Below are 26,528 nucleotides of genomic sequence, written 5' to 3' on the forward strand. Positions count from 1 at the left end.
CATATGAGGTCATGAGTTTGCTCCTTGCAACTCTCTGGGCACCAGAATGAATGAAAGTGGCACAAAACATACCCAAGGTCTATCATTGATTTAAAGTGATTGATGGCTGGTCTTATCTGATCGTGCTATATTGTCAAATCATCCATCATTCCAAACAAACCCTGTACTCCATCGTCCAATATACAGTTCCATGTGGCCAAAGGGTTTAGGGTTCTTTTTTCCCCAGAGAGCAGTTGGCAGAGGTGGGGGAGGGGGGAACATCTTGCTTCTTATTACCAAACTACCAAATAGTTGTCTGTTAGGAAGAAAGTGTTCTGATGACACATGCTAAATTCTTGTTAAGTTTATGTAGGAGTATGCTCATTTCCATTGAACGAACATTTTCCACATTTCCCACACTTTTCTCAGGAGTTTTCACAACGTCCAGTATTTTTGTCCTTCTTAGAGAATTAGCTGTTCCTAATTCTTGTATCAATCCTGGTTTGAGACAGTAAGTTCATATTTTAGAATACCTTAAAAGTGATTATAAAAGTATTAGAGGTTCATTATCCAAAACAGAAGATACAGAAAAGTACAAAGAAATAAAAGTCACACGATTCCCTCTTATCCCGCAACTTAAATTGTATCTCTGCTCTTTCCTTCTACTATGCTTTCTAACTATTGATATTCATGTCTATTTAGCTATATTTACATCTTTTTTCCCTTTAATAAAAAGCTAAGATCATATGTAATGCCAGATGCTGTTAAGAATAGAACTATGCTACATAGGGTTTTCAATGACTGATTTTTTTTAGAAGTAAATTGCCAGGTCTTTCATCCAAAGCACCTCTGGGTGAGCTTGAACCTGTAGCCTTTTGGTTAGCAATTGAGAGGTTGAATCATTTATACTGCCTAGGGAGTCCTAAGATCAGATAAAAAAAAAAAAAAAAAAGATCAGATACGACCATATAAATCACATATATACTACTGTATAAGTAGTTTTCTATTCTTTTTTTTCTCCAGTTATGTCTTGAGTGTTTTAACCAGGTCATTGCAAAACCTTCGAAAGCATGATTCTTTAGGGCAGACAGGGAGTGCATTAGCATCTCCTGACTCACATCCATTGGGTTAATAGGACTGCCTTGGGTGTGCCACCGTAGCACTAATAGTGGGTCTGCTCATTCTGAGTCACCATTGCTACTTTTCTCACACATAGCATGACTTCTGCTTACACCTGGGCTCCAAGGTCGAACTCAGAGTTTAACTTGTCACTTTTGCCTCCAGTCACATAAAATTTCAGGTCCAATCCTTCCCTGGATGCCATAGTTCCTAGAATTTGTCTTCCTCAGCCATCATTCATTCAGAAGTCTTCTTTCAGATTCCAGTATTGTGTGGTCGTCCACCATTTTGTCATCTGATGTGATTTTTCCTATGTGTTGTAAATCCTATCTCTACGATGTTGATGAGATTGGATTCGTGGCAGTTATGTTAATGAGGCAGGAATCACTCTACAAGATTAGACTGTGTCTTAAGCCAATCTCTTTTGAGATATAAGAGAGAAAAATGAGTCGAGAGACAGGGTAACATCATAACACCACGAAAGCAGCACCGGGAGCAAAGCATGTCCTTTGTACCTGAGATTACTGCGTGTAGAAGCTCCTAGACTGAGGAAAGAATGATGACAAGGACCTTCCTCCAGAATCGACAGAGAGAGAAAGACTTCCCCTAGAGATAGCACTCTGAATTTGGGCTTCTAGCCTTCTAGACTGTGAGGGAATAAATTTCTGTTTGTTAAAGCCAGCCACTTGTGGTATTTCTTTTGTAGCAGCGCTAGAAAACTAAGACAGTGACATCTTGGCTTTTCAACATTTTAAAAATTTACCCAATATGATACATCATTTGATTTCTTGACTGCAGCTTCCATGAGTGTTTATTGTGGATCCAAGTAAAATGAAATCATTGGCAACTTCAACATTTCCTCCATTTATCATGATGTTACTCACTGGTCCAGTTGTGAGGATTTTTGTTTTCTTTATGTTGAGGGGTAATCCATACTGAAGGCTGGAGTCTTTAGTCTTCATCAGTAAGTGCTTCAAGCCCTCTTCACTTTCAGCAACCAAGATTGTGTCATCTGCGTATTGCAGGTTGTTAATAAGTCTTCCTCCAATCCTGATGCCCCATTCTTCTTCATATAGCCCAGCTTCTTGGATTATTTGCTCAGCGTACAGACTGAATAAATATGGTGAAAAGTTACAACCTTGACACACACACTTCCTGATTTTAAACCAAGCAGTATCCCCTTGTTCTGATTGGACAGCTACCTCTTTGTCTATGTACAGGTTCCTCATGAGCACAATTAAGTGTTCTGGAATTTCTAGTCTTTGCATTATTTTCCATAATTTGTTATGATTCACACACTCAAATGCCTTTGCATTTTCAGTAAAACATGGGTAAACATCTTCCTGGCTTTCAGCCAAGATCCATCTAACATCAGCAATGATATCCCTCATTCCATGTCCTCTTCTGAATCCAACTTGACTTTCTGGAAATTTCCTGTTTATGTACTGCTGCAACCACTTTTGAATGATCTTTAGTTAAATTTCACCTGCATGTGATATTAATGTTGTTGTTCCATAATTTCTGCATTCTGTTGGGTAGCCTTTCTTTGCAGTGGGCATAGATATGGATCTGTTCCAAATGGTTGTCCAGGTAGCTGTCTTCCAAACTTCTTGGCATAGACAAGTGAGCACCTCAAGTTATGAATCTGGTTGTTGAAACATACCAATTGGTATTCTGTCAATTCCTGGAGCCTTGTTTTTCGACAATGCCTTCAGTACAGCTTGGACTTCTTCCTTCTGCACTATTGGTTCTTAATCATATGCTACCTCCTGAAATGGTTGGACGTTGACAAATTGTTTTTGGTACAGTGATGTTGTGTTTTCTTTCCATCTTCTTTTGATGCTTCCTTTGTTGCTCAGTTTTTTCCCTGTAGAATCCTTCAGTATTACAACTCGAGGCTTGAATTTTTTCTTTCAGTTCTTTCAGTTAAGAAATCCGAGCATGTTCTTCCCTTTTGGTTTTCTGAACTCCAGGTCTTTGCATATTTCATTGTAATACATTACTTTGTCTTCTCGAGCCTCCCTTTGAAATCTTCTGTCAAGCTCTTTTACTTCATCATTTCTTTTACTTATTTATTGTGCTTTAAGTGAAAGTTTACCGTTCAAGTTAGTTTCTCATGCAAAAATGTATACACACATTATTATGTGACCCTAGTTGCACACTCCTTCTTTTCACGCTGGATTTCCTGTGTCCATTCAACCAGCTCCTGTTGCTTTCTGCCTTTTCATCTTGCCTCTGGACAAGAGCTGCCCATTTAGTCTCGTGTATCCATTTGAGCTAAGAAGCATTCTATTCCTGAGTATCATTTTATGTCTTATAGTCCAGGCTAATCTTTGTCTGAAGAGTTGGCTTCTGGAATAGTTTCAATTCTGGGCTAACAGAAAGTCTGGGGGTGATGTCTTCCAGATTCCCTCCAGTCTCAGACCATTAAGTCTGGTCTTTTTACTAGAATTTGAGTTCTGTACCCCACTTTTCTCCTGTTCCATCAGGGATTCTCTGTTGTGTTACCTGTCAGGGTGGTCATTGGTAGTAGCCAGGCACCATCTAGAGCTTCTGGTCTCAGGCTGATGGAGTCTCTGGTTTATGTGGCCCTTTATGTTTCTTGGGCTAATATTTTCCTTGTGTCTTTGGTGTTCTTCATACCCCTTTGTTCCAGGTGGGTTGGAACCAGTTGAAGTATCTCAGATGGCTGCTCACTAGCTTTTAAGACGGCAGATGCCACTCACCAAAATAGGATGAAGAACATTTTCTTAATAAACTTTGTTATGCTAATTGACATAGAAATCCCCAGAAACTGTGGTCTCTCTTTTGCTTCATCATTTCTTGGTAAGAGAAACTTCCTAAGTTCCAGTCATAAAATTATGGTTAAAACAGCAACTGTTTAAAAATTGCCTATTGAACCAGAACCAGAGGTATGTGTTTCAGGAGAATTGGGAGAATTTAGGAAAATGTTAGAAACATTTAGAGACATCAAGTTTGAGAGAATATTAAAAAGTAAATGTTCTTTTTAAGAAAGTGTAAGTAGGAAAATGAGGTGGAATGCTGATGTTCAGAGGGGGCAGGGAGGGAACACAACAAAAGCAATAATTAATCTTTTTAAATATATGAGACTGAAGGAAATTAAAGTAAAATGAATACAAGTGACTTGAGTTTGTTTTGGAATAGAGAACCTATTTAATAATGAGGCAACTGCCCAGACTGAAAAGAAATATTTGGGGAAGGATGAAGAAAAGTTTATAAAGGCCAAATTTATTGAGCTCTTAAAATATGACCATGTTGGAGTGAATTTTAGAACTTGATTATTAAGACTGCTTACTACTTCCCTTCATTTTTATCCTGCCAAAGCCTGCCGGTTAAAGAACACACAACTTAAGCTATTGTAATGGAATTTTGAGAATCTATGAAATTTCATTAAATATCCTGAAAAATACAGTAAAACTAACAACAACAACAAATCAGATTTGCCCACCTTATAAATGTTGCTCTCATCTGGAAGAGTCTTGCCTTCCATATGCAGAGTTTTAATTAAAAGAAGAGCTGGTAAGTGGTAAAGATCCTGGTGACACTATATTTATTTCCAATAAGGATTTGTTCTCCTGTGCCCCTCCTTGCCTCCAGTACTCTAGCACATACAGATGATATGTATATAGGATTACAAAATCCCAACAGAATCCCTATCCAAATATCTAATAATAATTCTTTAAAAACAGATAAAAACAAAACAAAACAAAAAAAACAACAACAAATGAGTTTTCTTCTTTTTGCTTAAAGAAAAATACTAGCAGATGAATTTTAGATTCTGGATCTTGACATAAAATAAAATATCCAAGTTCGGTGGCAAGAGATGGGGTAAGAGAAAAGACAAGACAAGACAGAGGCAGTGTCATTGGAAATGCACTGATATATGAACAATTAAAAAAATTAACCAGAAGGAAATTGCCTACACATTTTTATGAGACAAGGTTAATCTAAAATGACACCAGACCTGAAGAGGTTAGCTGTCACATTCGATAGCAGGGGCATACAGTGGTCACCAGCTACCTAAGGGAACTAACCTAGAAAAGAAGTTGGTAAATTACTTTCACCAGTTCACATACTTTCTGGAAAGATTGGCTCTTTGGTGTCTTTGCCTGGCCTGCATTAGGAAGGCCTGCCATTCCATAGAAGGTTTTGTTAACCTAGCTAGCAGCAGGTCCTGATTGGTCATGGGAGAACCTGGGCTAAATGGTATACATTTCCGATGATGTAAAAGTAAATTAGAGAACAGGGCAAGTTATTACACCAGAGAACGTGGGGCAATGGGGAATAATAAAAATCAGGCTACTCTAATTTCCTTTGAACAACTAAATATATACAGGTCATTATTTCCTATAATCCGCAGGCCTCCCAGTGCAAGTCCTGGCCCTGCGCTAAAGCCTCTGAGACAAAAACAACAAAATGCAGTATGGAGAGAAATGAAAAAGGCTGTAATGCTATTTAAAGAATGGATTAAGTACAGTTTACAGATGCCGGATTTATTCCCATATTGGAATGTTAAATCAGACAACTGAGGAGAAAAACTCACCTTGTTTGAAAAATTCAGATGTTTCCCTCACAGTAAGTTCATTCATATTCCCTGTAATTTGTTCCTGCACAACGCTGAGGTGGCCGAGCTGCATTTTAACTTTTCTTTGCCAAGCCTGGTCATAAAGGGAATCATAGTTCTTCCCTGGATAGGGTTTAGACTCTACTTAACATTATTTCTCTGGAGAGCGATCCTAGTCTCTGATTTTACATATATGCCCAAGTTGGTCTATTTTTCCAGGACATAGACCGTGCCACTTTTTAAGCACTGAGGAAGTCTCTTTTTCAATCTTAGGTGGATCTGAGCATCCCGGTCAGTATATGAGCACTTCTAGGATGAGCGAAACGTGCCTAGGTGCTACAAGTGGTTTGCCATTAGCTGCTAACTCAAAGGCCAGCGATTTGAACCCACCCAGTGGCTCTGTGGAACACTGGCCTGGCAAACTGCTTCCGTAAAGATTATAGCCAAGAAAACCCTTCGGAGCAGCTCTACTCTGTAACACATGGGGTTGCCATGAGTCAGGGCTGACTCCACAGCAGCTTACTACAAGAGGCTCAGCAAAAATGAAGGAAACCCTTAATAAGATGGATTGACAACACAGCCAAAATAATGGACTTGAGTATACCAACGACCACGAAGATGGGGCAGGACCAGGCAATGCTTCATTCTGTAGGACGTAAGGTCTCCATGAATCAGAACTGACCTGATGACATCTAACAACAATGACAGAACAATCAGAAAAAGGTGTATATAGACTCCATGGCATCCTCTGTGTTGTCAAGACCAAGACTAAGAAAGATAAAATCTTTATTGTGTTTTTGGCTGCATCGATTCATCACATTCATATAGCCTTATGGGATTATTAAACACACTGACTCTTAGGCCTCTAAGCAAACTGGCTGAGAGTGAGCCTTACACATACTAAACTTTGAAACCCATTACTAGCCATCCTGTGCATTTTCACAAAATTTATACAAATGAATTGATAGGGATCTTCTTTATTATGTTTGTTTCTGGAGACATCTAGAACTCAATTCATTATGGCAGTACGAAGCTTTTGCTTCATGCTCTATGATGTTGTGGAAGAAAGAATTTTCATCCTAATAGTCCTTAATTCTTTTACTAGTAAGTCAGTTTGTAAGGGCTTCTTTTTGCATTTTCACATGTCCATATTATTTCACCCTTGGAATGAGGCATAACTGATGAAGTTTTTCTTATGTGGAGGATCTGGGCTCCTGGGAAGGTAGACTGGGACAGAAGAGGTGGGGGATAGGCAAGAGCCCTTGCTTTTATGGGCTGGTTTGGAGCCACTCGAAACTCACCTGAGTACCAGCAACTCTATCTGGAAAGGCTGGGAAAAGCCTGGTGATGACAAGTTTGAGATGAGCCCGTAGGGAGCTGACAGTATGGGTGGAACCCAAGAGGTCAAACTGCAGAGAAGGGACATAAAGGGAGAGACAAAGAGGTGGTCTGCCTAGGAAAATGGCAAGTTACATACATCTCATGTATGCCTAAAGCTGAGTTTTTTCGCTGCGTATATTTTGATAAATACATAAAGTATCCCGTTTTGCCTGTAATAGTTCTGGCACAGGCCCCTTATCTCAGTGCAATGACTACTAACACTTCTTTCACTCTCAAATTTGCTCCAGTTTAGATAAAAAAAGATATGCATATGCACTAATGTCTAGTCCTCCTATTACCTTTGTTAGTTTTCAAAAGAGCCGTTATATCCATATCCTATTATAAAAAGATTACCAGTCCCCTTTAAGCCTTTGGTTCAGTGGTAGAATTCTCGCCTTCCATGGAGGAGACCAGGTTTAATTTCTGGCCACTGCACCTCAAGCATGGCCACCACCTGTCAGTGGAAGCTTGCATGTTGCTATGACGCTGAACAGATTTTAGCAGACCTTTGAGACTAAGGCAGACTAGGGAGAAGGCCTGGTGATCTACTTCTGAAAATCAGCCAATGAAGACTCTGTGAATCACAATGGTCTGATCCTGTAGTACATAGGGTCACCATGAGTCAACGCCCAACCTGAAGGCAGCTAACAACAACAATAGTCTTAGAGTCGGTTTTAATAGGGTGATTTGAGATTGTGATGGCAGTGACATTAAGTGAAGGAATAACAGGTTCCACTGGTAGTGGGTGTGGAGTAGGGGCAGGGTGACACTGAAGAGAATGGTGCAGAACAGGAAGACTGATTCCTTAAAAAAAAAAAAAAAATTGTAATTCAGAGCATCTAAAATGTTTAGAAACCCTGGTGGCATAGTGGTGAAGAGCTGAGGTTAAAATGTTTAGAATATATATACATATATATATATATATAATGTATGTAACCCATTTAATGTACTTATTTTTATAACTTCTTGATTATTATGGAAACCCTGGTGCCATAGTGGTTAAGAGCTATGGCTGCTAACCAAAAGGTTGGCATTGGAATCCACCAGGTGCTCCTTGGAAACTCTATGGGGCAGTCCTACTCTAAGCCATAGGGTGGCTGTGAGTCAGAATCGACTCCACAGCAACAGGTTTGGTTTGGTTTTTCTTGATTATTAAATAATTTCTGAAAATTTATGACTATTAACTAATATTTGAAAATCAGACTTTTTTTCTGATTTACCTAGTACTAATATTTTTTCTTAATATTTAGCAATCATTTCCAGGGTCTTTTTCTTATCATAATTTTCGGTAACAGTCTAAATATTGTCACCGACGTTTTAGGAAAAGAAAAGAAAAAAAACCTCTTTTCAGCAGATAGTGGTATTCTAGAATCATAGAAAGCTGGGCACCTTTATTTACAGAGAAAGTAATTGCAATAGGTTCTATTAGGTCTGGGAGGCAGAGAAGAAAATTAAAACAGGGGGCTAATATTTAATACTTAAAATTTTTGGGAAGGGGAAAGGCACTTTCATAGAACTAAGTTCTATTCAAGACCAAAAGTGTCTCTGAAAAAACAAACATATGCTCCCCTTCCGATACAGAAAAAAAAAGAAAGAGAGAAAAAAGTGAGAAGAAAATTCTTTTTTCTTCTTCTTAATTTGCTGTTTGTTTCTAAAAAAAAAATCCACCCCCACATAAGTCACTCGGAATTCATTTTGTCTACATCCTGGACTGCACGTAGGGAGGCAAAAGAAAAAAAGGCCTGGGATCTGAAAACAGGAATGTGGTAGGGCATGGGAATTGCAATGTCGTGGTGGTCACCAGAGCATATTTTGGCTTGTCTTAAAACAAGCAAGCACCGTTGGACCCTTGGAGCACTAGCAAATTAGTCCCGCTATCAGGCTACCTATCAGGGGCTAATGCCTGAGAAAAAGTGTGTGGGTTTGTAGCTGCAGCCGGAGGCATTGGCAGGCCCTTCTGTCAGCCGCTGCCCGCTTTCTGACTTCCAGTCCTGCTCAGCGACCTCTGCCCCTATCCGGTGTACTGTTACAGTTCATTTCAATAATTAAACAGTTCAGGGATGGCGAGACTTTATGCTGTCAAGAGAAAATCAGGGCAGTGGATTTTTCTTCTCCTGAAATCAGGAGTGTTTGGGCTTAATTATATTAGCTAGAGCCTGTTCGTTAATTTTCCCAATCAGAGGGAGACATGTTTGCAGGAAAGATTGGCAATGGGTTAAAGTGGTTATTAAAACAGGGCATTTCCAAGGAAAGGGATCCGAACTCTGACAAAATCAGATGTCTGAAATTTCAGTCAAGCACCCGAGGTTCCAGTGGCAGCTTTGCTCCACAAAATAAGACAGCTTCTCTCCCATCTGGAATCCCAGGTTGCTCAAGGAGCCAGGCTAAACCATTGGATGCCAACTACAAATATGCTGATTTCCTCATGCCAGAAAAATAAACTGCTCCCTCTGAACTCCAAGTAATTGGTTGATATGCTACTTTTAAAAAGTCTCTCACTACTGCTCAGTGAAGCTTTACCGCCTCCCCACTTCAAGGGGAGAAAAAAAAAAAAGCAACGTAATGTCCTTAGTGAAACCAGAAATTTGCCATTTTTGCTACTTTAGCAAAAAATGTTAATACTTCAAGTTTTTGTTAGGAATGTCTTAGAAATTTTGCTTATTTTTTCCCCTTTGGAGAGTTTAATGTATACCTTAATGTCCCCTTTCATTATCTGCCTGGCCTTCTTCCCAGCTCTTCCCTGCTGACTTCAGACCTATCCTGGTTATTTTGTGGTGGTGGCTGGCTCTTGGTCATTTAGACATGTTTGTGGCTTATAACTGTATCAAATTAGATGCTACAGTCTCCTAGGTCCCTTCCCTAGGCCCTGACAAAATTTGTCTTGCTCACAAACCTTCACTGGCCTCCCCGTACTTTTTATCACCTCTCTACTTTGTGAGCATAAGTAACTCCCAAGGCCTGCTTCTATTCACAATGAAAATGGCCAGATCATAATAATTCAAAAGGACCATGCTAACCTTTTCTAATCTTTGAGGATACAGTTCGCCAGTGAAGAGCCTTGATGTTTAAACTTGAACCAGTCATGTTGCATATATTGAAGGCTCTAGAGAACAAAACTATATCAGCTGAGGAATTATATGCTTTTCCTGACTAGGTGTAGAGTCAAATAGAGATGACCCACGAGAATCTCTGTGATATTTCTCATGTTTAGCCATGCAGGAATTCATTTAGATTAGCTATATTTCTTGTGCACTCGTGAGAGCTATATAACAGAGAGTTAAGAAAATGGTTTTTGGAGCTAGATAAAACCTGGGTTCAAATCTTAGTCCTGGCTCTTTGTATCTGTGGGACTTCAGGCAAGTTACCTAAAGTCTACCACCATTTTCTGATCTGTAAAATGGACCTGATAATAGTGCTTACCTCAGCATTACCGAAGGATTAATGCTGTATCTATAGAAAAATGTCTTTTGTAAGGTAATAAATGCCAACTCTTGTTATTAATAGCACCATCAGTCAATTTCTATCATAGCACCAAAGACTCTGATATATAACTTTTGTTTACCTTCCTTTGATCCTTTGTAAGCTCTTAAGACTAAAAACTTGAGTTCTGCTCATCTCTGGATCCCTGGTGTACCATCCCATTGCCGGGTTCAAGATTACTCAATAAACTCGTGTTAACAGAATGGGTAGACGGAAAGATGGAGGAATGGGTAGGTGGGTTGGTTGGTGGATGGATGAATGAGTGGGTGGGTGCGTGGAAGGTCAGACAAACCGATGGATGGACATATAGCATCACCATCAGGTTTCATCCTTAGCCATTATTTTAGGATCATGATGGGTGTCTTCAGTGATGTCTCCCTTGTTATCAGTTCCTTCAGCTGTTAAGATTGTACTGCCTTTCCCAGCTTGGACATGCTCCAAGCCTTGTTTTTCTCCCCTTTTCTATCACAATTTTCCTCTCTTTAGTTCTTGTAAGTGACTGATTATCTAACTTGATCAGTAAGTGAAAAGGGCTTTATGCACTACAACTTTTAGATTGTGTATTTTATCAGAGTTATTTCTTTTTTTTCCTCCTCACTGCTTCATTCCAAGGAAGTGACTAATATGGGAATTTCAGTAAGGCTATTAGGAAAAATATTTTTGGTAGGAGGCTTTTGGACTTCCTTTAAATTATAACCCATAAGCATCTGCCTTTTCTACCTGGGGCTACAGCCGACCCAGAACAGCACTTTGTTCCAATTCATGAACAGCTAAACAAACTCATTTTGGGTGAAAAGGTAGGGAGGAAATACTGAAAGACCAAGATGCCACCAGGCTGCTCCCTCTGGCATATGCTGAGTTACAGTTTAGAGAGCTTTAACACATGGAGTTTAGCCTCCTTCCCCCACCCCAGGGGAAGTAAAGCCAGAGTGTTAACATGAAATATTCAAGTCTCATATTTTCCAGGTGTACGCAGGCCAAATCTGACAATGATGCTCGTGGCTTCTCAGAGTTGCAAAATCATGGAGAAAATTTCAAGTGAATGATTCCATGGCTAGCTTAAGAAAATCCCTTCTTTCTGCTTATTCTTTCAAACTTGGTATTTCAACACTGGTAGGAGGTCGAAGTGGAATTCAGACAAGTGTCAATATCTTGCTGAGGCAGCAGGTATATAATGAAGACATTCTAAAGCAGAAAATATAACAGATGAAACTAGAATTAAAAAAAAGTCTGAAAGTTAATATATATGCTGTCGGGGCATTTATTCGCCACGTTAGGAATACCACCTTACCATTTTTCCAAATGGCTGACTAATGGCCATTAGCAACCATCTTAATAGCTTAGTGCTGCCATAACCAAAAATACCACAAGTGAGTGGCTTTAAAGAAAAGAAATTAATTTTCTCACAGTGTTGGAGATTATAAATCCAAATCCTGGTCTCTGCCATGTCAATTCCTTCTGTGAGCCCCTCTCCCAGTTTCTGGTATCTGCCAGCAATCCGTGTCATTCCTTTGCTGGTAGACAGATCCTCACGTGGCATCTGCCTTCCCCCTGTGTGTGCGTGTGTCTGTGTCTGTTCTGCTATTTTTATGTGACACCACTTGGAAACTATTAGGTTTAGGGCCCTTAACAAAATAGAACCTCTATCTCCAAATAGAGTCAGACTCATAGGTAGAGGGTTTAGAACTTCAGTATAACTTTTGGGTGGACACAATTCAATCCATAACAGTAACTAAGAATGTATTTGATGCACTGTTGAAAGAGCCCCCAAAGCACAGAGCAAAGGGAAGGGGGAACCATAGCAGGACACCTCTGGGGTCATGTTTTTTCCTGTAAGAAATCTCCACTCATTACATATGCTCTGAAAGAAGTTTGTGGCAGAAATGTAGAGGAGAAAAGAAAAAAAAAAAACAATTTTGAAGTTACCCATGGTAAAAGGGGAGCCCTGGTCATGCAGTGGTTAAGAGCTCAGTTGCTAATCAAAAAAGTTGGCATTTCAAATCCACCGGCCACTCCTTGGAAACCCTTTGGGGAGGTTCTACTCTGTCTTATAGGGTTACTATGAGCTGGAATCAACTTGACAGCAGTGTTTATTTATTTTTTAACGGTAAAAGAGCAAGGACTAGACTGGAAGGGGAAACCAGCATAGAAGGTGGTAAAGAAACTGTCACAGAGATAAGTGAAAGGCCCAAGAATTTAATTCTACAGATGCGGAAGATAGAATGAACCATCAGGAGAAAGACAGAAAAATACCAAAAATAAGGAGTCTCTACTCCTTATTTTTAAGGAGGTATTTATTATCTACCTACTGTATTCTGGGCAGAGTTGGCCATATTTCTTACTACAACCAACAATCTTCTAATATATTTATCTTTCATCCCCATTTCATAAAAGAAGAAACTGAGGCTTATAGAGGTAAAGCTACCCACCTGAGGTCCGTGTTTAGTAAAAGCAGTCCCAGGATTCCAGTGCATGTTGTCTGGCTGCAACTAAACTTTTTCTCTATGTTCTGTACTTTTCTTTCTGCATCCTCTTCCTTTCCATAAGGACCTTTGATTTGGCTGTAATGTATCCCTTAGTTTTCTAGGTAAAGGTAGAAACTCCAAAGGGAATAGCATGGTATGGTGAGGAGGAAGCTGCCATAAGGGTTTATGGATCCGTTAGATCCAGTAGAAGCTTTGTCACTAACCAGCCATGTGCTTTTGACCATTAGTCTAGGATCCTTTCTTCCTCATCTGTGAAATGAGGGGCTGGGGACTCACTGTTGTCTTAAGGTAGCTTTCTGGCTCCAATAGTCTGTGGTTCAATTGAACTAAATGAAAATGGAAATAACTAGATGAGGACTGGGATTCTAAAAGTAGTACATAAATATATTCCCAAGCAAGTAAGGGTTATTAAGGTCATTAGGAGAAATGCTTTAAATTTAGGTAGCATTTAGAATTCCATGTTAGTAGAGGCAAAAAAAATTACATGAGAATATTGAATAAATGTGAAATTCAGAAGACAGATATTTCAAAACTCTTTGGAAAGTATTAGAAGGGAAGAAAGAAGGGAAGTCGGTAGGAGAAAGGTTGAATAAAAGTTTTTTCCCCCTTTGGGGAAACAGCTGCACCACTGAAGTTTCTTTCCTCACAACAGAATTGTGTACTTATTTCAAAATATGGAACCACTTGTAGTTTTTTTTTTTTTTTTACTCTTACTAGTTCCAGTGGGTAGATCTTTCTCTAGCTAGGTACTTTCATGGTCTTTGTTTATTTCACAACTTGCTTGGAATGGCTTAAATATTAACAGTTGATCTAATCTATTTTTGTATTAAATTGAAATGCCTCTAAACTAAATCAATACAAGTTATAGTTATTCTCTGCTTAATCATCAGACCTTAAATCTGTAACAGACTTTATAAATTTCTAAGCTATCTCGTATATACCAAAACCTCTCCAGATCCTTCATGCAATGAGGTTGGCATGGATAACTGGATTGAATAACAAATAATTAATGAAATTTTATTTTCACAACCATCTCATGAAAAAGACAAAACAGGTTTTATTAGGCACATTGATAGTTGATGAATCTGAAGCACAGAGAGGTTAAGCCACTTGCCTAACTTCCTCAGCTAATTAGCTAATTCTGATGTGAGTCCTCCACTGGTTCTGACCTGCTTCATAGTTCTGTTTTGTACTCTGCTCAGTCTCAGGTATATCACAAAACAGAAACATCAGCCATAAAGAGAGAGGTGTGGTTTGAAAGAGAATTTAAACAATAAACTCTGGGCACTAATGTGATCTTCATCACTTAGGAGCTGTTAGGTTTGGGCTAAACTTGCTCAACCTCTCTGAAACTTTTTCTTCACTTATAAAATGTGGATGATTATCCCTAACTTGATGGAGGGCAGTGGTAGTTCAGTGATAGAGTTCTCACCTTCCCATCAGGGAGAAACTAGGGTTCAATTCCCAGCCAAGGCAACCCATGCACAGCCACCACCTGGATGTCAGTGGAGGCTTGTGTGTTGCTAGGATGCTGAATATGTTTCAGTGGAGCTTCCAGTACAGGGCCAGGTGGTGTTGTGCATGGGGTTGTTGGGTACTGACTCACTGACAGCTAACAACAACCCGTAACTTGAAAGGTTGTTGTCTAAAAGAAATAAGATGACGTTTTTGAAAATAATTTTAAAAGGATATACTATTGATTACCCATATTATTATGAAAAAAAAACCGTAAAGCCAAACCAAACCCGTTGCCACCTAGTCGATTCTGACTCATTGCAGGCCTATACAGAACTCTTCAATTACATATGTACCTTTGTAGAATAGAAGTGGTATACATAATTTAAATAATTTCAAATTTATTTACTGATCTTTTAATTCTAACAGATTTTCTCTTTTAGTATTCAGCTATGTATTATGGCCACATTCTCATAAGGAAAATAAAAATGTTTTAAAATTAAACTTTCCTCTCTCTTCCTAGCTCTTGCCTTCTTTTCTGTGGTTATACAGAATCTTGAGCACATTTCTTTAAAGTGTGGTTCCCCATTAGCCTCATCTGTATCACCTGGCAACTTGATAGAAATGCAGATTCTAGGCTCACCACACACCTACTGAATGGGAATCTCCCGGGGGGTGGGATACAGACAGCTGTAGTTTAAAAAGTCTTCTGGATGATTCTGACTCCCGCTAAACTCAGAGAACCAATGTCTTAAATCAGTGTACAGCACTATCTTGAAACAATTCCTGCCGAGTCCACAAATATTCATGGAGTGGCTACTAAATGTAAGACACCGGACATACCACGTAGAAGAATAAAAGGATAAAACAGACCTCATAATCTCTGCTTCTGCTCATCCACAGTCTGTAAAAGATAAGTAGGGAAGGAGAAGGGACATAGGCAGACAATCCAAATGTTAAGCTTAAAATTCAGCTTGTCTGGGTTAGAAGTGGCAAGTAAACCTCAATTTAGTATACAAGGATTGCCCTATTATGTAAAAAAAAAAAAAAAAGTAACATGTGAAAAATAACCCACACCAAGAGCGGGGTCTTGACAGGATGCATTTGTCTTTCGTATTAGTGTCACTGATTAGGGGCATACCTCAAAATCACTCAGTTCCCCTTAATAAGGGGAAAGGGGAGGTGTGTGTGTGTGTGTTTGCATGTGTGTGTGAGAGAGAGAGACTTAGTCACAAGATTTCCCCCAGAAGGGAGAGAAATATCTTTATTATGTTCAGCGCCTTCAACAAAGATGAATTGGAGGAGAGGTGGTGGAAGAAAGGGAAAGACCACAGAAAGGAGGCAGAAATCTTGGCACTACCTGCAAAATAGATCCAGTGAAAAACCTTGATAAACTCCCAGGACCATAACTGTATGGGGGTTAAACGAGGAGGAGAAACTATCATTATCCTAAACATGTGGCCCAGATGTGACTTATCAGAAAGTTATTCAAGAAAAGAGACTTCAAACTATTTTGAAGCCATAAAATTATTGGGCTTATAATATCACAATCTATGTTTATTTATACATTTATTTTTATGACTTTTGTAAATGTACAATTAATAAAACACAGACAATAAAATTTAAAGGATAGGATAAAGCAAACAGACATTTGTAATATTTTTTCTCCCCACAATCCATTGGTCTGTCTTGCTCATCCCACTTTGGAAGTCACTAGTTTAGTCTAAGGCATTAGAAGTTGCAATGAGGAAAGAAAGATGGATCTACTCATTATGTCCCCAAACATCAGTGATTCAGATAAACACGCAAAGACTAGAGCTTTTGATGGTCGACATATGTTTTAATCTGATGGATCCTCCACCATCTAGTAGCATAAGATCCACTTTTCCTTCTTTCCACAAAGTCCATCCTGATGCTTCTCACTAGCAAAGCTTCTTCTAGTGGTAAGGTGGTCAACGTGGCATTTAAGGAGAGAAAGGCCCAATGAGCGCTTTAAAGTTTTCTTGGCTGCTTCAATGCCCCTCACACCATGAATCACGAACCCACACCAGAAGTTCTGTCAACAAAACAGAATAGGCAATGTGCTTGTGGGTGCTTTGAGAGGGCAAGAGGTTAAGGAGAAATGAGTTTAAAGACCCCTCAGCAATTTAAAAGTACAGCTTTAAGTAGCAATTCAATGAGCAAGAATGCAGGAGAAACAGGACATTGGAGGCAGAAATGATTCACAAATGTTGAAGAAAACTTGGGTAGGTTTTTGGACTAATTTTTATTTGTTTTTACATGATGTTTTCAGTCATATTTATATATAGCACGGTCCAGACACATGAAAGAGATCGTTTGATTAAAACAAAAAGGATAAAGGACATATTAACTCTTTGAAGAAAAGTCTGGCTGCCAAACCTTAGCTCTTAGGTTCTTTAGGCTGGAGACCTAACCTATCAGGGAGAGAGTATAACACACTAATATGATATCTGTAATTATGACCCACAAGTGAGCAAACCTAGAGCATTTCCTAGGTATCTATTTTCAGCCTGCATGACCTCTTTGAATAGTCAATTGCATAAGTTTACTGCCAGTTATTAATCTTAGTTTATTGCCAGGATCAAGTCATTCAAATCCTCCTGCCACATGACCCCTCTCTATGTGTTGACTCATTTGATTTGCTAAACATCATATTTGTTGTGACTATGTGGCCAAGATCAGGATCTCTAAATTCTTGAATTCAGCTATCTATCTCCACTGCACATTTTCAAGGGGTATAAGTAGGAGAGAAAACATGCTAGACAAGTCTATGGTTATTAGTAGTTATGGATGGAATTCAATTCCCTGTGCAGTCTATTAATAATAAACTAGACTGGATCATGTGTGACCCTCAGGCATTCCTTTTGTCTGTAGAAGAAAAGAAGACCTCAGGGCCCACCAGTGTTGGGAGAGAGAAAAGAGAGACGAGATGTGATTCAATAGACTTTACCAGTTGCAGCCGAGCCAGTTCCCACTCATGACAACCACATGTGTGTCAGTAGAAACTGTGCTCCATCAGGTTTTTAATGACTGATTTATAGGAAGTAGATCACCATACAGGCCACCCAAAAGAGGACTTTCCATATAGAAGTAACAGTTTCTTACAACTTTTTTACCTCCCACGGGCAGATGAAACCAAATCCCTCTCCTAGCATTACAGCAGGTCTTGAAGACGGAATGTGAGTAGGCAGAAAAAAGGGCAAGTGCAGAGACTATATTTCTTTTTAGAGCTTACAATACAAAATAATATATTTCTTTAAATTTGTCTGAAAATTACCACTTTGAGAAATCAGTGGGAATCCTCAAGGACTGAGTTCATATGGATTTGGAAAATAAAATAGGAGTCAAATAGAAGATAAAATATTGTCTCCTACAACAGATACTGAACTGAAAACCACTTTTGTTATCATAATCTTTCCAGGTTTAAAAAAGTGTATATATATATATATTTTTTTTTTCCACAAAATGCTTATCAGATAAGTTAGATTGAGGAAGTTTTCACATTCCTGAGCCTAGATGCAAAGCACATTTCAACTTACTTTTAAATTCTGCTCTGTTGGTGGTGACTTCTTGCAACATTTATTGAAAACTATTTAAATACCATATTTGGCTCCCCAAAGACGATCTTCATGATTAAGTTGCAATGTCCAGTGTGAGTGGTGAGTGTGGAAACAAGGAGTGATAGTATGCATTCATGTATTTGTCAACCCTGTCCTGGGTACTAATACTTGAGAAAAATAAGAGCAGAAAGTTTTAAGAGAAAGGAGAATATGAAAGGAAAGTCTGGTGGATATTTGTGATGTTTACAGAAAGGAAGTATGATGAGACAGTCATACCATAGGAAGAAATGAAAAATTCCCAAGAAGAAGGCAAGGCTTATGCTTCTTGATAATATGATAAAGAATATCAGATACTTGATTTAAAATAAGTTTAATATTTTGGTATGAAAAATAAATTTATGCACATTTAGAAGGTAATAAACACAAGCTCAAGGGAGGAAAAAAAAGCTTATGCCTCTTTGAAGTAGGACACATTCTTCCTTAGGAGCCCTAAGAGCAAGTTTTCCCAAAGGATTAGAAAAGGACACAGTGCCGAGCCAGTGCACATTCCTTCTCACGGTCTCCTTTACCTTTTCCCTGCTTCCTTTCTGATGTCTCTTGTTGTTTATGGCTGAACATTTAGGCCTTCTTCCTTGTGACAAATTCTTTAGCCTTTGCCTTGCCTGTCACCACTGAGTTCTATGCTTTTGTTATAAGGCAGTGAGCTTGCTCCACACACAGTCCAAATTGAGCAAAAACCCCTTGAAAAAGCCCCCCAAATGATGGCATTGTGCTTTTAATGTATGCTTAGAGAATGAAACAATCTGTTTTATTTCTTGTGTTAGAACAGCTGGAATGAAATGAATAGAGAAGGCTGAACAGTTCTGCAAAATCTTTGATAATAGAGAAGTACAAGCATGCCTCGTCACCAGTAGGATGATAATTTCTCTGGTATGAATGATGTAACCAAGTAGTTGTGTATTACTGCCCCATTCTTTCTTGTCCTGAGACACCCTTGGAAACGCGATGCTACATCTCAATGGGATTTTCCAGTACAAAGATTCTTTTCAAATAAAATAATTGTGGATACACACCATTCCGACAGAGGTAAGTATACTGAAGATGTGCCAAGCATTAGGGCAAAAATTCAGTTCCCATGGAATACAAGCAGGAATCCAACCATTTGCAGCAATACTTTTTTTTTTGTAGACTACAAGATTATAAAGTGTACATTCTCCATAAGACTCAGTTTGGTTATTTGTTTGATTTGGAGTAAAACAATGTGATAAATGAAACAAGAGGGAAAATTAGATAGGAATGTATACACTTTTTGTTCCACAGGCCAAATTTGGCATATTTCTATTGTTTTATATGAACCCAGTAGGTTATTAAAAAAAAAAATATACATATATTTTTTTATAATATATGAACCCAGTAGGTTATAAGTAATAATAAAAAGAGATAACAATTCCTTATTTAATATCTGTTGAAGTTTTATCTCCCCTAACTTACTTTCTGAGAGATATAAGCAAAACAGAAAAACAAATAAAAAATAAGGCAAAATCAAAACAACAGTAGCAATTAAAAATAATCCTCCATCAGGTTCAAGAAAAAATGAACTCCAGAAGAAAAGAGTAGCGTGAGTTGGAGACGAAGTAGGCATAGATGAAGAAGGAATTGGAAAGCAAATTTCTGGAAATCGTGCCGTATGTACAGCGGTTGAAATAACCTGCCTTTAGGCATATGCCTAACACGTATGGGCATTATCTGGATAGCACTAGTGAGAAGAATTAGAGCCAATGGATGAACTACAAAGAGCCAGATACCAGCCCAAAATAAGAAAGAAAATTTCCACTACATTTAGCCAACAATAGTAATGACCACTGTTACTGGGAGTTCTCAAGCAGAGCCAGTGATAAGTAAGACCAAAGAGCTCCCTGCTATCATTCTGAATCGTCATCCCCAGGCTTTGACATTGAAGTTATGACAGGTACAGTTTGTACTGGAGGAAGTGTATTCACCTAGAAGCACCTTGAAGAATGAAATATAATTCTATTTTTTTAGGGAACAGGATATAAGGAAGGGTCTAGACTTCAGATGACTTCAGAATGATGGAATTTAGTGGACATTTGTCTTGAATTATTTATTTATCTTCTTTTTTTCTATGAAGGTCAGCTTGATTTTCCTAGGAAAATTGACACTCCTCTACTTTTAATCTACTCAGGAAAGGTTAACATCCTCAAGTTTGAATCTTGGGACACGGGTCTGCTCAATAAAACCATTGCAACAGTGATTGGTTGAGTGATGAGCGTGTTATTCAAAATCTGCCAGTTTGGACCAGATAAGCCTAAGTAGAAGATGTGTCTAGAGTTTTTGAGAGAGCATGATGAAAGTCATGGAATTCATCATGTCATCATGATGGAAGAACCTATGTAAAAATAAAGTCAACCCAGAGAGAAGTGGAGCTGAGATGGAGGGCAGAATGAAAAGGAATATAAATTCATGTGAGCTCTTGAAACCAGTCATACCTGTAACTAACTCTACTCCTAATCTTAAGTCCATTTGAGTTGTTTTTCTGTCACTTGCAGCCCAAGTGTTCTGATTAATACATGAGTTTTAAGTAAGAACCACGATGTGAAGTCCTTGGACACTCAACAGTCCCCAAAGACCTGGAGAAGGACAATGGCAAACTTGACCTCCTCATAATTCTTTTTTTCTAGGAGCCAGTACTGAATATCACACACTGTTGATTTTAGTCACATTCTCTCTTCATATCATTGATAGAATCTTAATTATTTTTTTTCTTGATTTCTGCTAAGTAATTTCACTTCCTCAAAGCCTTTCCACACAAATCACATCTGATTTCAGTCATTCTAGACTTTGGGCTACCTCATTTCTTACATACTTTAATACGTGGATGTAATTTAGTGCATTGGAAAAATTGATGATTGAAAATATTCACCTGTCATTGTCTTATTGTATTCTAGACTTATTTCTTTACTCCTATACTGAGTTATCATTATTTATCAAGTTTTGCATTATCTTTGTGTTTCATTTGAATGCTCCAGGAAGAGAGGGATTTAAACTGTGCATGCCTAGAATGATGTAGCTTTCATATACCCACTTCATTTCAACACTGATACATTACTTATAATTTTATTATTCTCTTTGAATTTTTTTATTTACAAAGAAATTAAAAAAAATACTATTAAGCATAATTTCTAGTATAAAATGAAGCCTCGGGTAGTTGCTATTCCATTTTGTTTCCTACCAAGTGTGCATTATAATGACTGAAGGCAGTGTGATAAGAAAGGTAAGAGAAACAAGAAAACTAGAATTCAGGGTGTTGAGTTCTTAAGGTAGGAAAATGTTAAAGAATTTTCAACTTCTCATTTTATATTGTTGGGGGGGGAACCCTAGGAACTCTGCCCTTTTGATATAGTAAAGAGAATCAGTACCTTTTTTTTTTCTGATTACAGTGCTTTTTAACTTTTTAAATAAGAAGGAACGTATAGAAAACAAGAGCATGTATTCTGTATGCTGTTGTTAAACCAAAACCAAACCCGCTGTTGCTGAGTTGATTCTGACTCATTGTTGTTGTTAAGTGCCATTAAGTCAATTTTAGCTGATAGCTGCCACATGTGACAAAGTAAAACTACCTCACAGGGTTTTCTAGGCTGTCATCTTTACAGGAACAGATAGGTCTTTCTTCCACAGAGCTGCCAGCCTTTCGGTAGCAGTCCAGCACTTAGCTGTTGCACCACCAGGGCTCCGTGTATTCTGTATACCAAAAACCAAACCAAACCTGTTGCTGTTGAGTCTATTCCAACTCATAGCAACACTATAGGACAGAGAGAGTAGAACTGTCCCATAGAGTTTCCAGGGCTGTAATCTTTACTGCAGCAGGTTGCCATATCTTTCTCCTGACAAGTGGCTGATGGGCTCGAACTGCTGGCTGTTCCATTAGCAGCCAAGTACTTTAACCATTATGACACCAGGGCTCCTGTATTCTGTATACTGGGGATAATAGACAAGATTGCTGGTAGCCTGAAGTCACTGCCACAGAGTTGCTCTTCCTCCAGTCTTATCTGACTACTCTGAGGGCAATAGGACAAAGTAGAGCTGCCCCATACAGTTTCCAAGGAGTGCCTGGTGGATTCGAACTGCCGACCCTCTGCTTAGCAGCCGTAGCACTTAGCCACTACGGCACCAGGGTTTCCCTATAAACAACAAGCAAACAAAAATTTTTCCCTGGTCATCTCACCCAGGGTCTTTTCTCTGCTCTCTAACAGCAATACTTTACAAAACCAAAGAGCCGAAATAAAAGTCAAATTGTGTTTTAGAAAATATAATTATTTACACTTGCGTAACTTAAAGAGATCTAATTTAGAATTCAGGGGTTTAGTCCTGCTCTGCTTCAATACTCTGTTCTCTACCACTAGGCAGTCTAAACCAATGCTTCTGAATGACGCATTCCTAGAGCTCGCAAAGATTCATTCCTAGAGCTTGTTAAAACACAGGTTCCTGGGCTCCACCCCCAGAGACTTCTATTCAGCAAGTCAGGAAGGCAGATCCTTGAAAAAAATCACTAGTCTAGACTTCAGTTTTTCTAATACTTATAATGCAGAGATCAAATGAGGCCTATCAATTATAAATCCAAAAGTTAAAATGTGCCAAAGATTTCCACGTTTTAGGAGAAATATGTGTCACCTGCTATTATACCTTCTACCAAAATCTCAAAGACTTCAGCTTAGAAGTTTTTTTCTTTCATCAATAGAAGATTAATTGACCCTCAGAATCGCCGTGTGAGAAATGTAGAATGAATATTGGCACCATTGTCCAGATAGAGAAATACAGGCATTGGATGTTTGCATCATTCAGCTGGATAGCAGGAGCATTAAGACTAACCTCTTCTCTGAACTCATCGCCCTCTTTTCTTTTGTTTATACTTTTGTCTATAAGTGAGCAATCAGCCCTCCACAGGTTGTAATCATTCAAGATATTTAGGAGAGGGATTCTGTCTTCCTTGCATCACACATTTCCCTTGAACATGGCCTTGTAGCAGTGGCAGATAGTAGGTTAAAAAAAAAAAGAATAAAGAAAGAAAGCACAAAAGAAATAGCATTTTCCGGAAAAAGACACTTGTCATCTTTGAAAGTATCAATGTGCTAACAAGATAGCTGGAGTCTGGGTTCTTCTTCAAGAACTCCCAACCCTTACACACTCTTGTGGTATAATATTTTGTCTTCAATAACTGAGATTAGACACCAGCTATGAACAGATTCAGCTAACATTGCAATTCTGTACCTTATGTCTGAACCTAATTACTGTCCCACACTACCAAATGTTTGCTCTTACCTCACCTTCAGTATCTCAGCTGCTGGAAAGTAAATCCCCAAACATTCCCTGATTAAGTTCTTGTTTCATGCTTGTAAGTTAATATTGAAATGCTAAGCCAGAAGGTGGAGGCATTGTTAGTGACAACTAAAATTAAAAGCAAAGTGAGAATTAATTTGTTTCTATAGCTGTCAATGGGGACTTCTCTGAGGGACTGCCGGTTTATAACTCCAGTTCCTGTGTTGTGCTAACAGGGATTCTATCAGGCTGCTCATCTCTAATAAATACCAGCCATTTAGCATAAAATGGGATTTCAAGCCATCCAACAGTTTGGGCCTCATGATGACTTAATTCTTTTTTTTTTTTTCAGATGTATTTTTATAGACGCTTTCATTATATTTTTATAAATATTAAAACAACCTGTTTTCTTTAGCTGTTGCATCTTTTACCTCACTCTTTTAATCCTGAGTTTGGCAAATAAGTTTTGAAATAATCCATGAAGGTTAGACAAGACCAAGTGAATAACAACACTTGTTTTGTAGCGTGGTTCCCTGCCTTACACTTTATAGACCAATAAAATAAAAAATGGGAACTTACATAGAGTTAGCAGTTTTTTATTTAATACAAAGAGCATTGAAAATATAATACTTCCTGTTATATTCATTTACCAGCAGTATGGACTTTTGAAAAATAAGAAACTAGAAAAAAATACATCCAATTTTTTAAAAAATTGCTTAATGAAAAAACAAGTGTTCTTTGTTAAAGATATACCCCTGAAAGTTTTGTTGACCACAAAGAAATGTCAAGAACCAGTAATAAAGGGAGAGAGGGTCAATCATCTGCCCAAATGTGGGGCAGGGACATGGTGCGCATGCTGAAGGGGTAATTTTGTAACCAGGAAGGTAGTATTTCAGAATACTCAAAAACAGAGATCTGCTCAGTGACTAAGTCTAGAAATCACAACGTTGCACTTGACATTGTGCTGACTAGTGTGCATGGGTCTGGCTAATAGCTCTATGGTTTCCTCATCAAAACTCAAGAGGCTGTAAGTATTTTATCCCTATGAGCCTTCTGGGGATTTCATGTCCCATTTGATATCATAATGGCTATCAGTGGGAAAACAAGATTTGTTTTTAAGGAATTTAGGTTGCTGTGAAAGTTTGCTGACTAATTTATTTTGTCATGTGAGATATACCGGAAGAAAAAATGTTACGCTTTCAGATTGTGTATGGACTTTGCATATCACTTTACTTAATCTGGTTGAACCCTATGTGGCACAATGCAGGACAGTTTGGTGGGCCTCAGCCTGGGCAAGGCCAGAGTAACTGGACTTCCTGGCCAGTTGCCCCCAGGCTGTATATCATTGACCTTAAACAGTCATGTCAAGGTGGAACTGATAGTAAAACCCTGCAGTTGATGAGTAATGTCCAGGTCCAGTATTTTCTGCTTTATAACGATGCTCCAGACTCAGCCATGAAGGTGCTGGGCAATTACTCCAGTGGCTAGCTGCTGAGCTCATCATGTGTATTTTGAACAAATAAAATAAAGGAACCTGGGATCTCTAGGTATTATTCTTACAACTTTACATGTACCTGTAATTATCTCAAAATTAAAAGTTAAATTTTAAAAAATAAATAATAGGTGTAAGACTCAACTTTCTTATTAAATTTTATATAAGATTTTATTTGGAAGTTTTATAAAATTCAATATTTAGCATTTCTCCTAATATTTTAAAATTGTTTTTATTATAGGTATATAACCTAAAGTGAAATGTAATTATTTCCACTAAGCCTCACATAGATGCTCCCCAGGTCCCTTCCAGTTTACCCCAGCATGTGTTCAGAGGATCCAAGATGTCCAGTATAAAAGGGTAAATATCAAAAACTTCCAGTTAATAAACTTACAGAATTTTAAAAATATTGTTTTGCAGTCTCCAGTAAAATAATTATTTTTGTAATATGCATACCAAAACATTCATTTATGTTTTCATGGGGAATTTTGCAATGGATGTGTCAGTCTGGTAACACCTGACCTATTGAGAAAACTTCTCTAAAATCAGACTATCAAAAATAGTTACAAATGGGCAATTGGATCTTAAGTGAAGTCTGATGTGATGAAACAGGGAACACATAGTAACAGCCATGTGGCATTCTTACCCTACAAACCTACCCTCTTAAAATATTAGTCTGGATCTATTCAAACCTCTAACTCTCTCCACTAGTTTGCAGGAAACCTAGAGGATGGAGGAAGAGGCTATGCAACAATATAATGAAACGATCAAATCAAGTCAAGAGTGAGAGAAATTCAACAAGAAAAATGGTCCTATTTCTTCAACAACAGCAATAAAATGGAATTTTGAAAGCGGGAGGGGCAATTTTTAAATAAAGATTAAATGAAATTTAAGAGATATAGTAACTAAATGAAAAGTATAAATCTTGCTTGGATTCTGATTTAAACACATCGTCTAAAAACGTTTAGAGAAATTTAAACATGGACTGGGTGATGATGACATTAAATAATAGTTTAATCATTTAGATGTTTAACAGCATTGTGGTTATGTTTAAGTGGTCCTTATTTGTTAGAAATACGTGTTGAACTAGTTATGGGTAAAACAATATCAAGAATTTGCTTTAAAATAGTCTAGCTAAATAAGCCAGCAACAACAACTCCGGGAGGATATCGATATATAGAATAATATCAGTGGTTAAGAGCTTGGCTGTTAACCAAAAGTTTGACAGTTCGAATCCACCACCTGCTACTTGGAAACCATAAGGGGCAGTTGTACTCTGTCCTATAGGGTTGCTATGAGTTGGAATCGAGTCAACGGCAACATGTTTTTTTTTTTTGATTGGCCAATAGTTAATAATTGTTGAATCTAGAGGATGGATACATAAATGATTGCACTATCCTTTATGGTTGTGTCTATGTTTTCCAATAAAAATAAAAATACATAGATAAATACAGATATCAGAAATGACTGTCAGATTTTCACAGAGTATTTTAAAATACTTGAAGAAATACATACCTGGATTATTCAGAGCCTGCTTCAGATTTTATCAATCACACAAACTGAATGTCCTTTTATTGGTTCTAATAGTCTTCTATAAGAGCATTGCTCAACCGGTGGCTAAGACTTTAACATGCCCT

General features: G+C 38.2%; 1 long non-coding RNA gene across 3 annotated transcripts in view; it reads left to right on the plus strand.

Annotated features, from left to right (window-relative positions):
* LOC126077673 (uncharacterized) overlaps nt 1–25,779 on the plus strand; it is a 130,955-nt gene extending 105,176 nt beyond the window's left edge. Inside the window, exons 3-5 of one of the 3 annotated variants that reach the window (XR_007517827.1) lie at nt 5,480–5,694; nt 25,133–25,251; nt 25,603–25,779. This is a non-coding gene — a long non-coding RNA (uncharacterized LOC126077673). Of the gene's footprint in view, nt 1–5,479; nt 5,695–18,889; nt 19,152–25,132; nt 25,252–25,602 lie in introns of all 3 variants that reach the window. The other 2 variants (XR_007517826.1, XR_007517825.1) reach the window with 2 other exon arrangements.
* The last annotated feature ends 749 nt before the right edge of the window (nt 25,780–26,528 follow it).

The sequence above is a fragment of the Elephas maximus genome, chromosome 6 (assembly GCF_024166365.1).
Source record: "Elephas maximus indicus isolate mEleMax1 chromosome 6, mEleMax1 primary haplotype, whole genome shotgun sequence".
NCBI lineage: Eukaryota > Metazoa > Chordata > Mammalia > Proboscidea > Elephantidae > Elephas > Elephas maximus.